Source organism: Arachis ipaensis, chromosome B8 (assembly GCF_059453495.1).
Source record: "Arachis ipaensis isolate K30076 ecotype BB chromosome B8, ASM5945349v1, whole genome shotgun sequence".
Taxonomy (NCBI): domain Eukaryota; kingdom Viridiplantae; phylum Streptophyta; class Magnoliopsida; order Fabales; family Fabaceae; genus Arachis; species Arachis ipaensis.
This window is the reverse complement of record NC_142443.1, coordinates 91,202,534-91,218,606: the sequence shown is the minus strand read 5'-3', so window position 1 is coordinate 91,218,606 and position 16,073 is coordinate 91,202,534. Positions and strand designations below refer to the sequence as shown.

The following is a 16,073-nucleotide window of genomic DNA, read 5'->3' as shown; positions in this document are numbered from 1 at the left end:
CAAAGGAAGCAAGGAAAAGCCACGTTAGTAGCCACGTTAGTCTAACTAACGTGACCACTAACGTGGAATGGGAGCTAGCTTGCAACATTAATGAGAAAAGTGATCGCCAATAACGTCTTCGAAGCCATTATAGCCCACGTTAATTACCACGTTAACTACATTAACGTGGTAGTTAACGTCGAAGAAATGGAAGCTCCAAGCGTTAGTGGTAAAAGTAAGTGCCACTAACGCTCCAAAAGGGCAATTGGCCACGTTAACAGTCACGTTAACTCAGTTTACGTGAACTCTAATGTGGAAGAGGAAGATAATGCCAACATTAGTGACACTCACCTTTGTCACTAACATTGGACTAAGCCCATATTGGCTACGTTAAGAGCCACGTTAACTTAGTTAACGTGAACTCTAACGTGGAAGGAGCAAGGAATCGCCAATGTTAGTGACACTCACCTTTGTCACTAACGTTGGACTAAGCCACTATGAGCCACGTTAGTTACCACGTTAATTACATTAACGTGGAAGCTAACGTGGAGGAAAGGGATGATGAGCCAACATTAGTGACACTCACTTTTGTCACTAACGTTGGAGATGGCAATCAACACCACTTTAGTGGTAACGTTAATGTAATTAATGTGAGGCACTAATGTGGGAATGGGGCGTTTTGGAGCGTTAGTGAAAAAGGTAGGTGTCACTAACGCTCTCGAAGATTTGGCAAGCCTACGTTAAAGGTCACGTTAACTATACTAACGTGAACTCTAACGTAGGGAGAAAGGGGTACTCTCAATGTTATTGGGAAAGGTAAACCCCAGTAATGTTTGCAAAGGGCCAAGAGGCAATGTTAGTGGTCACGTTAGTGCCACTAACGTTGAAGTTAACGTGGACCATTTTGGGTTTGGAACGTTAGTGAAAAAGGTAATTGTCTCTAACGTTCTCGACCCCACATTTTCACTTAACGTAAACACCACTAACGCCCTAGCCTAAAGTCCATGCCTACTGCACACTTTCTCTGCAAGTGAAGCTGAGCCCACTAAAGATGATAATTGCTTCAACTCAAGATCCAAAGGCCCATATCCAAGACTTGAAGAGCCAACAAGAAGATCCGAAGAGTAGTATAAATAGGAGTAGTTTTGAACTAGTGAAGAGCTTTTGGGGGATTGGGAGAACTACTCTTTGTATAATTTTACTTTCTCTGCAACTTCTAGTTTTACTTTCAGAATGCACTCTCCATCTTTGTTTTCCATTCCCAGAGCCATGAACAACTAAACCCCTTTCATTGGGTTAGGGAGCTCTGTTGTAATTTGATGGATCAATAATAGTTTTCATTATTCTTCTTCTTTCTTTTCTCTTGATTTTACTTGAAAGCTTTCAATCTTCATCCAATTGGATAGTTGTCTTGGAAAAGAAACTATTCATACTTGGATCTCTTCTGAACCTTGGAAGAGGAATGAAGAGATCATGCTAGAAATGCTCTCTCATGTTGGACCAAATTGGGGTCTGGATGGATATAGTGACATATAATCCTACCAACACTTTGATTTGGAAATACATGTGGTATAATCAGTGACAATACCTCATCTCTTCTCATGAGCAATTGGACCAAGGAATTGGCTATTGATCAAGCTTTGAGAGATTGAATTACCAAGGAATTGGAGTTTAATCACTTAAGATTGCCAAGGAGATCAATGAATGTATTGATTGAGGAAAAGATGAAAATGAACTTGATCCGGAGAATGCAACATCTCCTAAGCCCAATGAATCCCCCATTTCTGATCGTACCCATTCTCTTTAATTTCTGCAATTTACTTTCATGCTAAATTCCCTATTCCCCATTTAAGATTCTGCAATTTACTTTCCGTCATTTATATTCAGCTCTTTATTCTCAGCATTTAAATTTTCAGCTATTTACTTTCCGCCATTTAATTTCCTGCAACTCTGGTGCGCAGAAATTGTGATTACACTTTAATTATGTAAAATTCATCGCTCTTTGTTTCCCTGGTAATGGCGCCAAAAAACATGATGCCAATACAATGGTTCACAACTTCGCACAACTAACTAGCAAGTGCACTGGGTCGTCCAAGTAATACCGTACGTGAGTACGGGTCGAATCCCACGGAGATTGTTGGTATGAAGCAAGCTATGGTCACCTTGCAAATCTCAGTCAGGTAGGGTTAATTGTGATTGGATTAGATAATTAAAAGATAAATAATAAAGGATAGAAATACTTATGTAATTCATTGGTGAGAATTTCAGATAAGCGAATAGAGATGCTTTCGTTCCTCTGAACCTCTGCTTTCCTGCTATCTTCATCCAATCAGTCTTACTCCTTTCCATGGCTGGCTTTATGTGATACATCACCATTGTCAATGGCTACTTTCGGTCTTCTCTTGGGAAAATGATCCAAATGCCCTGTCACGGCACGGCTAATCGTCTGGAGGCATCACCCTTATCAATGGCTTCATCTTATCCTCTCAGTGAAAATGGTCAACGCACTCTGTCACGGCACGGCTATTCATCTGTCGGTTCTCGATCATGCTGGAATAGGATTTACTATCCTTTTGCGTCTGTCACTACGCCCAGCAATCGCGAGTTTGGAGCTCGTCACAGTCATTCAATCATTGAATCCTACTTGGAATACCACAGACAAGGTTTAGACCTTCCGGATTCTCTTGAATGCCGCCATCATTCTAGCTTACACCACGAAGATTCCGATTAAGAGATCTAAGAGATACTCATTCAGTCGAAGGTAGAACGGAAGTGGTTGTCAGGCACGCGTTCATAGGGAATGATGATGATTGTCACGTTCATCACATTCAGGTTGAAGTGCGAATAAATATCTTAGAAGCGAAATAAGAAGAATTGAATAGAAAACAGTAGTACTTTCCATTAATCTTTGAGGAACAGCAGAGCTCTACACCTTAATCTATGGAGTGTAGAAACTCTACCGTTAAAATTACATAAGTGAAAGGTCCAGGCATGGCCAAGATGGCCAGCCCCCAAAACGAGATCACAGGATCAAAATACAATCCAGGATCCAGGATGTCGAATACAATAGTGAAATGTCCTATTTATAATAAACTAGCTACTAGGGTTTACAGAAGTAAGTAATTGATGCATAAATCCACTTTCGGGGCCCACTTGGTGTGTGCTTGGGCTGAGTTTGAATGTTACACGTGCAAAGGCCATTTGTGGAGTTGAACGCCAGGTTTTGATCCATTTCTGGCGTTCAACTCTGGTTTTGGATCCTTTTCTGGCGCTGGACGCCAGACTTGGGCAGAGAGCTGGCGTTGAACGCCAGTTTGCGTCGTCTATTCTTGGCCAAAGTATGGACTATTATATATTGCTAGAAAGCCCTGGATGTCTACTTTCCAACGCAATTGGAAGCGCGCCATTTCGAGTTATGTAGCTCCAAAAAATCCACTTTGAGTGCAGGAAGGTCAGAATCCAACAGCATCAGTAGTCCTTCTTCAACCTCTGAATCTGATTTTTGCTCAAGTTCCTCAATTTCAGCCAGAAAATACCTGAAATCACAGAAAAACACAAAAACTCATAGTAAAGTCCAGAAATGTGAATTTAACATAAAAACTAATGAAAACATCCCTAAAAGTAACTAGATCCTACTAAAAACATACTAAAAACAATGCCAAAAAGCGTATAAATTATCCGCTCATCACAACACCGAACTTAAATTGTTGGTTGTCCCCAAGCAACTGAAAATCAGATAGGATAAAAAGAAGAGAATATACCATAAATTCCAAACTATCAATGAAACATAGCTCCAATTAAATGAGCGGGACTTATAGCTTTTTGCCTCTTGAATAGTTTTGGCATCTCACTCTATCCATTGAGGTTCAGAATGATTGGCTTCTATAGGAACTCAGAGTTCAGATAGTGTTATTGATTCTCCTAGTTCAGTATGATGATTCTTGAACACAGCTTCTTTATGAGTCTTGGCCGTGGCCCTAAGCACTTTGTTTTCCAGTATTACCACCGGATACATAAATGCCACAGACACATAATTGGGTGAACCTTTTCAGATTGTGACTCAGCTTTGCTAAAGTCCCCAATTAGAGGTGTCCAGGGTTCTTAAGCACACTCTTTTTTTGCTTTGGACCTTGACTTTAACCGCTCAGTCTCAAGTTTTCACTTGACACCTACACGCCACAAGCACATGGTTAGGGACAGCTTGGTTTAGCCGCTTAGACCAGGATTTTATTCCTTTAGGCCCTCCTATCCACTGATGCTCAAAGCCTTATGATCCTTTTTATTTGCCCTTGCCTTTTGGTTTTAAGGGTTATTGGCTTTTTGCTCTTGCCTCTTGGTTTTAAGAGCTTTTGGCTTTTTCTGCTTGCTTTTTCTTTCTATTTTTTTTTTCGCCCCTTCTTTTTTTTTTTCTGCAAGCTTTGTTCTTTGCTGCTTTTTCTTGCTTCAAGAATCATTTTTATGATTTTTCAGATTATCAAATAACATGTCTCCTAGTCATCATTCTTTCAAGAGCCAACATATTTAACATTCTTAAACAACAACTTCAAAAGACATATGCACTGTTCAAGCATACATTCAGAAGACAAGAAGCATTGTCACCACATCAATATAATTAAGCTAAGTTCAAGGATGAATTCGAAACTCATGTACTTCTTGTTCTTTTGAATTAAAACATTTTTTTCATTTAATAGAGGTGATGGATTCATAGGACATTCATAACTTTAAGACAAAATTACTAACTACTAATGATCATGTAATGAAGACACAAACATAGATAAGCACATATCATAGAAAACGAAAAATAGAAGAAATAAGAACAAGGAATGAATCCACCTTAGTGATGGTGGCGTTTCCTTCTTGAGGAACTAATGATGTCCTTGAGCTCTCCTATGTCTCTTCCTTGTCTTTGTTGCTCCTCCCTCATTGCTTTTTGATCTTCTCTTATTTCATGGAGCATGATGGAGTGCTCTTGATGTTCCACCCTTAGTTGTCCCATATTGGAACTCAATTCTCCTAGGGAGGTGTTGATTTGCTCCCAATAGTTTTGTGGAGGAAAGTGCATTTGAGGCATCTCCGGGATCTCATGGTGATGAGCTTCATACGCCTCTTGAGCTCCATGAATGGGCTCTCTTGCCTGCTCCATCTTTTTCTTAGTGATGGGCTTGTCCTCTTTAATGAGGATATCTCCCTCTATGTCAATCCCAGCCGAATTGCATAGGTGGCAAATGAGGTGAGGAAAGGCTAACCTTGCCATAGTGGAGGACTTGTCAGCCACCTTGTAGAGTTCTTGAGGTATAATCTCATGAACTTCCACCTCTTCTCCAATCATAATGCTATGGATCATGATGGCCCGGTCTATAGTAACTTTAGACCGGTTGCTAGTGGGAATGATTGAGCATTGAATGAACTCCAACCATCCTCTAGCTACAGGCTTGAGGTCCAATCTTCTTAGTTGAACCGGCTTGCCTTTGGAGTCAATCTTCCATTGAACTCCTTCTACACATATGTCCATAAGGACTTGGTCTAACCTTTGATCAAAGTTGACTCTCCTTGTGTAGGGGCGTGCGTTCTCTTCCATGTTTGGCAAGTTGAACGCCAACCTCACATTCTCCGGACTAAAATCTAAGTATTTCCCCCGAACCATTGTAACATAGTTCTTTGGATCCGGGTTCTTACTTTGATCATGGTTCTTGGTGATCTATGCATTGGCATAGAACTCTTAAACCATTAGGATGCCGACTTGTTGGATGGGATTTGTTAGAACTTCCCAACCTCTTCTTTGAATTTCATGTCGGATCTCCGGATACTCATTTCTTTTGAGTTTGAAAGGGACCTCGGGGATCACCTTCTTCTTGGCCACAACATCATAGAAGTGGTCTTGATGGGCTTTGGAGATGAACCTTTCCATCTCCCATGACTCGGATGTGGAAGCTTTTGTCTTCCCTTTCCCCTTTCTAGAGGATTCTCCGGTCTTAGGTGCCATCAATGGTAATGGAAAAACAAAAAGCTTATTCTTTTACCACACCAAACTTAGAATTTTGCTCGCCCTCGAGCAAGAGAAGAAAGAATAGATGAAGAAGAAATGGAGGAGAGGGAGAGTGGGAAGTGTTTCGGCCAAGAAGGGTGTAGAGGGGTGTGTTGTGTGAATTTGATGAAGAATGGAGGGCTTTATATAGGGAAGGGATGGGGGGTTAAGGTTCGGCCATATGGGTGGGTTTGGGTGGAAAATTGGTTTTGAATTTTGAAGGTAGGTGGAGTTTATGAGGTAGGTTTATGGGGAAGAGTGGGTGGATATGAGTGGTGAAGGTTTAATGGGGAAGAGGGATGGAGGTGATAGGTGAAGGGTTTTTGGGGAAGAGTGTTTATGGGATTGTGTGAAAGAGGGGTGAGAAGAAGTGAGTGGAGGTAGGTGGGGATCCTGTGGGGTCCACAGATCCTGAGATGATCCTGTGGGGTCCACAGATCCTGAGATGATCCTGTGGGGTCCACAGATCCTGAGGTGTTTAAGGATTTACAACCTTGCACCACATTAGGCATGTAAAATGCCCTTGCACACAACTCTGGGCGTTCAGTGCCAGGTTGGTGCCCATTTTGGGCGTTCAACGCCCATTTGTTGCCATTTCTGGCATTGAACGCCAAAACCATGCTTGTTCTGGGCGTTCAGCGCTAGGATGCTGCCCATTTTGGGCGTTCAGCGCCAGAACCATGCTCTGTTCTGGCGTTGAACGCCAGGCATGTTGCTCCTCCAGGGTGTGATTTTTCTTCTGCTGTTTTTGATTCCGTTTTCAATTTTTTTTTATTTTGTGACTCCACATGATCATGAACCTATAAAGACATATAACTAAGAAAATATAGTTAGATAAATAGAAATTGGGTTGCCTCCCAACAAGCGCTTCTTTAATGTCAATAGCTTGATAGTGGGCTCTCATGGAGCCTCACAGATGTTCAGAGCATTGTTGAGACTCTCCAACACTAAACTTAGAGTTTGGATATGGGAGTTCAACACCAAACTTAGAGTTTGGTTGTGGCCTCCCAACACCAAACTTAGAGTTTGACTGTGGGGGCTTTGTTTGACTCTGCTTTGAGAGAAGCTTTTTATGCTTCCTCTCCATGGGTGCAGAGAGAGATCCTTGAGTTGTAAACACAAGGTTGTCCTCATTCAATTGAAGAATTAATTCTCCTCTGTCCACATCAATCACAGCTCTTGCTGTGGCTAGGAAAGGTCTTCCTAGGATGATGGATTCATCCTCTTCCTTTCCAGTATCCAGGACTATGAAATCAGCAGGGATGTAAAGGCCTTCAACCTTTACTAACACGTCCTCTACTTGTCCACAAGCCTGTTTTCTTGAATTGTCTGCCATCTCTAATGAGATTTTAGTAGCTTGCACCCCATAGATTCCCAGTTTCTCTATTACAGAGAGAGGCATGAGGTTTATTCCGGAACCAAGGTCACATAGAGCCTTAAAGATCATGGTGCCTATGGTATAAGGTATTATGAACTTTCCAGGATCCTGTCTCCTCTGCGGCAATGTCAGTTGATCCAGATCACTTAGTTCATTGGTGAACAAAGGACGTTCATCTTCCCATGTTTCAATACCAAATAATTTGGCATTCAGCTTCATGATTGCACCAAGAAACTTGGTAGTTTGCTCTTCAGTAACATCCTTATTCTCTTCAGAAGAGGAATACTCATCAGAGCTCATGAAGGGCATAAGGAGGCTCAATGGAATCTCTATGGTCTCTAGATGAGCCTTAGATTCCTTTGGTTCCTCAGAGGGAAACTCCTTATTAATCACTGGACGTCCCAGGAGGTCTTCCTCCTTGGGATTCACGTCCTCTCCTTCCCTTATAGGTTCAGCCATTTTGGTTATGTCGATGGCCTTGCACTCTCCTTTTGGATTCTCTTCTGTATTGCTTGGGAGAGTACTAGGAGGGATTTCAGTGATCCTTTTACTCAACTGGCCCACTTGTGCTTCCAAATTTCTAATGGAAGACCTTGTTTCATTCATGAAACTTACAGTGGCCTTGGATAGATCAGAGACTAAGTTTGCTAAGCTAGATGGATTCTGCTCAGAATTCTCTGTCTGTTGCTGAGTAGATGATGGAAAAGGCTTGCTATTGCTAAACCTGTTTCTTCCACCATTATTAAAGCCTTGTTGAGGCTTTTGATCCTTCCATGAGAAATTTGGATGATTTCTCCATGATGAGTTATAGGTGTTTCCATAAGGTTCACCTAAGTAATTCACCTCTGATATTGCAGGGTTCTCAGGATCATAAGCTTCTTCTTCAGAAGATGCCTCTTGAGTACTGTTGGATGCAGCTTGCATTCCATTCAGACTCTGGGAAATCATATTGGCTTGCTGAGTCAATATTTTATTCTGAGCTAATATGGCATTCAGAGTATCAATTTCAAGAACTCCTTTCTTCATAGGCGTCCCATTATTCACAGGATTCCTCTCAGAAGTGTACATGAACTGGTTATTAGCAACCATGTCAATGAGTTCTTGAGCTTCTGCAGGCATTTTCTTTAGGTGAATGGATCCACCTGCAGAAGTATCCAATGACATCTTTGATAACTCAGACAGACCATCATAGAATATATCCAGGATGGTCCATTCTGAAAGCATGTCAGAAGGACACTTTTTGGTTAACTGTTTATATCTTTCCCAAGCTTCATAGAGGGATTCACCTTCTTTCTGTATGAAGGTCTGAACATCCACTCTAAGCTTGCTCAGCTTTTGAGGAGGAAAGAACTTGGCTAAGAAAGCCGTGACCAGCTTATCCCAAGAGTTCAGGCTGTCTCTGGGTTGAGAGTCCAACCAGATTCTAGCTCTGTCTCTTACAGCAAAAGGGAAAAGCATGAGCCTATAGACTTCAGGATCTACTCCATTAGTCTTAACAGTATCACATATCTACAAGAATTCAGTTAAGAACTGAAAAGGATCTTCAGATGGAAGTCCATGAAACTTGCAGTTCTGCTGCATCAGAGAAACTAATTGGGGTTTCAGCTCAAAGTTGTTTGCTCCAATGGCAGGAATGGAGATGCTTCTTCCATGTAAATTGGAATAAGGTGCAGTAAAGTCACCAAGCATCCTCCTTGCATTATTATTATTTTCGGCTGCCATCTCCTCTTCCTGTTCGAAAATTTCTGAAAGGTTATCTCTGGATTGTTGTAATTTAGCTTCTCTTAGTTTTCTCTTCAGAGTCCTTTCAGGTTCTGGATCTGCTTCAACAAGAATATTCTTGTCCTTGCTCCTGCTCATATGACAAAGAAGAGGGCACAGAAAAAAATAATAATAATAATATGGATCCTTTATACCACAGTATAAGGATCCCTTTGTGAGTGGAAGAAAAAAGGAAAACAAAGAATGTGATGTAAAGAAAGAAACACAACTGTGAGGAGGGCAGAGATGTGAGATGAGATGTTTGTAAATGAATAAATAAATAGAATAAGATGGGAGAGGGAGAATTTTCGAAAATAATTTTTGAAAAAGAGTTAGTGATTTTCGAAAATAGTTTTTGAACAAGGTTAGTATTTTTTTCGAAAAATTTTAAAATCAAAAATAAAAATAATTAGTTAATAAAAAATAAATTTTTGAAAAAAAGGGAAGATATTTTCGAAAATTAGAGAGAGAGAAAGTTAGTTAGATAGTTTTGAAAAAGTTAAGAAACAAACAAAAAGTTAGTTAGTTAGTTGAAACAAATTTTGAAAAGATAAGAAGTTAGGAAGTTGGAAAAGATATTTTAAAATCAAATTTTTGAAAAAGATAAGATAAAAAGATATTTTTGAAAAGATATGATTGAAATTAGTTTTGAAAAAGATTTGATTTTTAAAATCACAATTAATGACTTGATTCACAAGAAATCACAAGATATGATTCTAGAACTCAAAGTTTGAATCTTTCTTAACAAGTAAGTAACAAACTTGAAATTTTTGAATCAAAACATTAATTGTTATTGTTATTTTCGAAAATTTTATATAAAAATAAGAAAAAGATTTTTGAAAAATATTTTTGGAATTTTCGAAAATAACTAAGAAATTTGAAAAAGATTTGATTTTTGAAAAAGATTTTGAAAAAGATAAGAATTTCAAATTGAAAATTTGATTTGACTCATAAGAAACAACTTGATTTTAAAAATTTTTGAAAAAGTCAATCCAAATTTTCTAATTTGATGAGAGAAAAAAAAGGAAAGATATTTTTTTGATTTTTTTGAATTTTTATGATGAGAGAGAAAAACAAGGAAAATGATGCAATGCATGAAAGTTATGGATCAAAACAATGAATGCATGCAAGAATGCTATGAATGTCAAGATGAACACAAAGAACACTATGAATGTCAAGATGAACATCAAGAATTTTTAATGCAAAGAAAACATGCAAGACACCAAACTTAGAATTCTTTAATGCTTAGACACTAAGAATTCAAGAATGCATATGAAAAACAAGAAAAGACACAAAACATGAAATCATCAAGATCAAACAAGAAGACTTACCAAGAACAACTTGAAGATCATGATGAACACTATGAATGCATGAATTTTCAAAAAATGCAAGATGCATATGCAAGTGACACCAAACTTATGATATGACTCAAGACTCAAACAAGAAACACAAAAAATATTTTTGATTTTTATGATTTTCTAATTTTTTTTTTGTATTTTTTTTTTCGAAAATTTATTGAAAAAGGAAAAATAAGGATTCCAAAATTTTTTAATATGAATTCCAGGAATCTTGCAGTGTTAGTCTAAAGCTTCAGTCCAGGAATTAGACATGGCTCACTAGCCAGCCAAGCTTTTAATGAAAGCTCCGGTCCAAAACACTAGACATGGCCAATGGCCAGCCAAGCTTTAGCATGTAAATCAGGAACAGCAGCAGGTGGATTAACAACAACTAGCTTGCTCTTGATAACAAATTGCAAGCCTCAGTCCAAATGAATTTAGACATGGCTTTATAGCCAGCCAGGCTTAGCATGCTTCATGAAACACTAGAATTCATTCTTAAAAATTCTGAAGAAAAACATACTTTTGAAAACATTTTTTTTTTCGAAAACAAAGGAGAATTTTTGAAAAATTTTTTTTTTGAAAAGAAAACAAAAAGAAAATTACCTAATCTAAGCAACAAGATGAACCGTCAGTTGTCCAAACTCGAACAATCCCCGGCAACGGCGCCAAAAACTTGGTGCGCAGAAATTGTGATTACATTTTAATTATGTAAAATTCATCGCTCTTTCTTTCCCTGGTAATGGCGCCAAAAAACATGATGCCAATACCATGGTTCACAACTTCGCACAACTAACCAGCAAGTGCACTGGGTCGTCCAAGTAATACCTTCCGTGAGTAAGGGTCGAATCCCATGGAGATTGTTGGTATGAAGCAAGCTATGGTCACCTTGCAAATCTCAGTCAGGTAGGGTTAATTGTGATTGGATTAGATAATTAAAAGATAAATAATAAAGGATAGAAATACTTATGTAACTCATTGGTGAGAATTTCAGATAAGCGAATAGAGATGCTTTCGTTCCTCTGAACCTCTGCTTTCCTACTATCTTCATCCAATCAGTCTTACTCCTTTCCATAGCTGGCTTTATGTGATACATCACCATTGTCAATGGCTACTTTCGGTCTTCTCTCGGGAAAATGATCCAAATGCCCTGTCACGGCACGGCTAATCGTCTGGAGGCATCACCCTTGTCAATGGCTTCATCTTATCCTCTCAGTGAAAATGGTCAACGCACCCTGTCACGGCACGGCTATTCATCTGTCGGTTCTCGATCATGCTGGAATAGGATTTACTATCCTTTTGCGTCTGTCACTACGCCCAGCAATCGCGAGTTTGGAGCTCGTCACAGTCATTCAATCATTGAATCCTACTTGGAATACCACAGACAAGGTTTAGATCTTCCGGATTCTCTTGAATGCCGCCATCATTCTAGCTTACACCACGAAGATTCCGATTAAGAGATCTAAGAGATACTCATTCAGTCGAAGGTAGAACGGAAGTGGTTTTCAGGCACGCGTTCATAGGAAATGATGATGATTGTCACGTTCATCACATTCAGGTTGAAGTGCGAATAAATATCTTAGAAGCGAAATAAGAAGAATTGAATAGAAAACAGTAGTACTTTGCATTAATCTTTGAGGAACAGCAGAGCTCTACACCTTAATCTATGGAGTGTAGAAACTCTACCGTTAAAATTACATAAGTGAAAGGTCCAGGCATGGCCGAGATGGCCAGCCCCCAAAACGAGATCACAGGATCAAAATACAATCCAGGATCCAGGATGTCGAATACAATAGTGAAATGTCCTATTTATAATAAACTAGCTACTAGGGTTTACAGAAGTAAGTAATTGATGCATAAATCCACTTCCGGGGCCCACTTGGTGTGTGCTTGGGCTGAGTTTGAATGTTACACGTGCAGAGGCCATTGTGGAGTTGAACGCCAGGTTTTCATCCATTTCTAGCGTTCAACTCTGGTTTTGGATCCTTTTCTGGCGCTGGACGCCAGACTTGGGCAGAGAGCTGGCGTTGAACGCCAGTTTGCGTCATATATTCTTAGCCAAAGTATGGACTATTATATATTGCTAGAAAGCCCTGGATGTCTACTTTCCAACGCAATTGGAAGCGTGCCATTTCGAGTTCTATAGCTCCCGAAAATCCACTTTGAGTGCAGAGAGGTCAGAATCCAACAGCATCAGCAGTCCTTCTTCAACCTCTGAATCTGATTTTTGCTCAAGTCCCTCAATTTCAGCCAGAAAATAGCTGAAATCAAAGAAAAACATACAAACTCATAGTAAAGTCCAGAAATGTGAATTTAACATAAAAACTAATGAAAACATCCCTAAAAGTAACTAGATCCTACTAAAAACATACTAAAAACAATGCCAAAAAGCGTATAAATTATCCGTTCATCAAACTCTCACATCAAATTTTGCTTAGCTCGACTAGAACATTCCTCTAATTAAAGTTGATTGACCAATCAATCCCTGTGGGATTCGACCTCACTCTATTGTGAGTTTTTACTTGACGACAATTCGGTATACTTGCCGAGGGAAATTGTTAAGAGACAAGTTTCCATGCATCAACAGTCACAAAAGTTCTCCAATGTGGCTTCTACTGGCCTACCCACTATAGAGACTCCCGAGAGTTTGTACATAACTGTGACAGTTGCCAGAGAGCTAATAATCTGCCTCATGGTTACGCTATGCCTCACCAAGGGATCTTAGAGATCGTGTTGTTTGATGTGTGGGGTATTGACTTCATGGGGCCTTTCCCACCATCATACTCAAACACTTACATTCTGGTGGCAGTAGACTATGTATCTAAATGGGTAGAGGCAATTGCCACACCCACTAATGATACTAAGACTGTGCTGAAGTTCCTCCAGAAGCATATCTTCAGCAGATTTGGTGTCCCTAGAATACTAATCAGTGATGGAGGGACTCATTTCTGCAATAAACAACTTAACTCTGCTCTGATCCGATATGGAATTAACCATAAAGTGGCAACTCCATATCATCCACAGACAAATGGGCAGGCTGAAGTCTCAAATAGAGAACTAAAACGAATCCTAGAACGGACTGTAAGTACCCGTAGAAAGGATTGCGCAACGAGTCTGGATGATGCTCTATGGGCATACAGAATTGCATTCATCTCCATACCAGCTTGTGTATGGAAAAGCTTGTCACCTGCTAGTGGAACTGGAACACAAGGCTTACTCGGCAACCAGATTCCTAAACTTTGATGCCAAGTTGGCTGGAGAGAAAAGATTGCTCCAGTTGAATGAGCTAGAGGAATTCAGACTCAATGCTTTCGAAAATGCAAAAATTTACAAGGAGAAAGCAAAAAGGTGGCATGACAAGAAACTGTTATCCAGAGTCTTTGAGCCAGGACAGAAGGTTCTGCTGTTTAAGTCTAGGCTCAGATTATTCCCTGGGAAATTAAAATCCCGGTGGAGGGGACCATATGTGATTACAAGTGTGTCACCATATGGATATGTAGAGCTTCAGGATATTGACTCTGACAAAAAATTCATTGTTAATGGACAGAGAGTAAAGCATTATCTTGAAAGCAATGTTGAGCAAGAATGCTCAAAACTAAGACTAGATTAAAGCTCAGTAAAGTCCAGCTAAAGACAATAAAGAAGCGCTTGCTGGGAGGCAACCCAGCCATTAGCAAAGTTTATTTATTATTTAAATAATAATTATAGGAGTTTGATATAAATTCTCTTCAAGGTTAATTATCAATTGTAGGAGTTCACAGAGTTACAGAAGGATTCAGAGCATAAAGCAGAGAAAAGGAGCTCACTGGCACGAATATGCCAGTAAGGGGTATTTTGGGCGTTAAACGCCAGAATGGGTACCATTCTGGGCGTTTAATGCCAGTAAAGATACTATTCTGGGCATTAAACGCCCAAATGGGTACCATTCTGGGCGTTTAATGCCAAAATTGTAGCATCCTGGGCATTCAAAAAAATGCCGAGTCACAAAGGATTTCTGGCGTTTAACGCCAACTTATGAGCGTTAAACGCCACAATGGATACCATTCTAGGCATTTAATGCCAGAAAAGGCAGGAGGAGGAGATTTTGTTTCCACTTCAAATTTTTTCAAACTTTCATGTTTCAATTCATAATTTTCTGCATAAACGTGTTACAAATTTTCATCACTCACACTCAATTTTCAAAAATTTAATAATCTTCCAAATCCCTTTTGAATTTTCTTTCAAATCCTTTCCATATATTTTTCAAAAACTCATTTATCTTTTCAACTCCTTTCCAAATCTTTTTTAACTCATCATATATTCTCTTAATTCATAGAAGCATCAACAATTTTTCAGATTTAACTTCTTTATATCTTTTTCATATCTTTTTAATTTTAAAATCTCATCTTTTTCATATCATGATTCATTTTTTTACCAATCATATCTTTCTATCATATCTTTTTCAAAATTTTCGGAACCCCACTCCTCCACTTTTAAATGCACGTTTTGTCATCCCTCTCCTCCACAACTCGAATTTGACTCACCTCCTATTCCTCTCCTTTCCTTTCTTTTGCTTAAGGACAAGCAAACCTATAAGTTTGGTGTGTTTCTTCGTGATCACCAAGCTAAGACTCATTAAGATCATGGCTCCTAAGGGAAAACAAACAACATTAAGAGGCAAGAAAGAGAATAATCCAAAGCCACTTTGGAATCAAGAGAGGTTCTTAACCAAGGAACATGCAGACCATTACGACAAAATAATGGGTCTGAGGTCAGTGTTCCCAGAAGTTAAATTCGATCTGAAAGAAGACGACTATCCAGAGATCCAAGAGCAGATTCGAAATAGAGGCTGGAAAATTCTAGCTAATCCTGAGACAAAGGTGGGAAGAAACATGGTTCAGGAATTCTACTCAAATCTGTGGCTGACAGACAAGCAGAGAATGACTGGAACTGCCTTTCATACCTTTTGAACTATGGTCAGAGGGAGGATTATTTACTTTCACCTTGACAAAATAAGAGAGGTCTTCAAGCTGCCTCAACTGCAAGATGATCTAGAATGCTTTAATAGGAGAATGGTGAGAGTAGATAAGCGGTTGGACCAAGTTCTAGAGGACATATGCCTCCCTGGAACTAAGTGGATAACCAACTCAAAAGGTGTCCCAAACCAACTCAAGAGAGGAGATCTCAAACTAGTTGCTAGGGGCTGGTTGGACTTCATTGGGCACTCTATACTGCCCACTAGCAACTGCTCTGAGGTCACTGTCAAAAGAGCAGTGATGATTCATTGCATTATGCTGGGAAACGAAGTGGAGATTCATCATCTGATTTCTTGTGAGATTTACACAATTGCAAAAAAGAACTCCACTGAAGCCAAATTGGCTTACCCAAGCTTAATCTCTCTGCTATGTAAAGATGCTGGGGTGAAGATGGGAGTAGATGAGTTCATCCCAGTCGAGCGCCCAATCACCAAGAAGTCAATGGAAGGACAACAAGTGCAAGATAACTCCATCAAAAGGAGGGCGCAGGAGTTCCTCCCAGAAATTCCTCAGATTGACTACTGGACCCGCCTAGAAGCTTCTGTTACCAAGCTGCAAGAAGCTATGGATCAACTTAA

The 16,073-nt window shown here is 39.5% G+C and overlaps 1 non-coding gene across 1 annotated transcript; it reads left to right on the top strand.

Annotated features, from left to right (window-relative positions):
- Positions 1 to 8,600: 8,600 nt before the first annotated feature.
- Positions 8,601 to 8,708, top strand: LOC148548806 (small nucleolar RNA R71). Its single transcript, XR_015897885.1, has one exon. It is a non-coding gene; the product is annotated as a small nucleolar RNA R71 (small nucleolar RNA).
- Positions 8,709 to 16,073: the final 7,365 nt, after the last annotated feature.